Here is a 1,460-nt window from a genome sequence, read left to right on the forward strand (position 1 = left end):
TAGGTAAAAAAATAACTAATAATTACAGCTAACTAACACAATAAAACACAATAAAAACATGATTACATAATAAAAAACATGATTTTTGAAAATGTAAAAAAACGGAGTTATCTGTTTTTGCAAATAAACTCTTCATATATAGATGTAATTGTCATCTATATAAGCTTTATGTAATGATGACTGTAATTATTCCAATTCATACAGATACCATGGTAATATCTACATTATTACCTAGGAAATTACATGCAATTTCCGTTATTACCATGTAATTTCCTAAGTAATAATGCAGATATTATCATAGTATTGCCCTGTTATTACTGAGCCGTAATATTATGTGGTACCACAGTTACTTTACTTTGTGCTATTCAGTTAAATGTCTATACATTTGCTGTATCATAGTAAAATATACTTTATATATTATGAAGTTATATTTATATTTATTACACCCGCGTACGCGTAGCACAACACGGGGTTATTGTTTTCACTCCTGTCTGAGTTTGTGCCATTCAGGTTGGTAATTGTTATTGTTAAATTAATTTTAACATATTAGTATTACCATTACAATTTGGTTTTCACTCCTGTCTGCGTTTGTGCCATTGTGCAATTCTAGTTGTTTATTTTTATTGTATCGGGCCATGTTATTGTTAAATGGAATTTTAATAAATTGTTAAATGAAATGTTTTTATATTGAAATAAAATAAAATTAGTTTATTAATTTGTCAATCATATTCTAATGAATTAGGCCCTGATTATATGTCCTTGGCTGAACTTTACCATAGTCTAATATTACATTAACATTAAAATTATAATAATAATTTAAAATAGGAATGCTTATCAAAACTTAAATAAAGAACACAAAACATAACTTTTTCTGCATCAACGAAATCCATAAAGTCAGTCCTGTCATGCCTCGGTCAGTCCTGTCACACAGGAAATTGTGTTATAAAAATTTAATATTTGAGGAAATATTGATGAATTAATCTCTGTAACTGTGTAGATGAAGGTTGGAGTATATATCCACTACTACGTTTTTGAAAAAATCTCCTATGTAAAGGCAGTTTTTTTACAACTATACGAGTGCCTGGCGGGGTATTCTGTGATTTTGAGTACTACAGTTGACCGAAAAGTTGCTTATATTCCTTATAGAAATTACAAAACCATGTTAGATACAATCAGGGACATGTGACCAATAAGAAAATGCTATTTGTATCAAAGAAATTCATTAGGAAACCATTCTAACATATACAAATTTGTCTGTGACAGGGCCTGACATTTTAGGGGTGAAATGCGTATAAAAATGTATTTATTTCAATCATAAAAACATGCTGAGATGGCATGATATGCGTTTCATATAGATTAACATGTCCTCCATATGACTCAACGTTCAGATTTAAGAATAAGATAGTTTTTTCACCCAAGATTTTTACAAGTGGAAATGTACGTTTCTGGTAGAATGTCCC

The sequence above is a fragment of the Sinocyclocheilus anshuiensis genome, unplaced genomic scaffold, assembly GCF_001515605.1.
Source record: "Sinocyclocheilus anshuiensis isolate Anshui unplaced genomic scaffold, SAMN03320099.WGS_v1.1 scaffold211, whole genome shotgun sequence".
Taxonomy (NCBI): Eukaryota; Metazoa; Chordata; class Actinopteri; order Cypriniformes; family Cyprinidae; genus Sinocyclocheilus; species Sinocyclocheilus anshuiensis.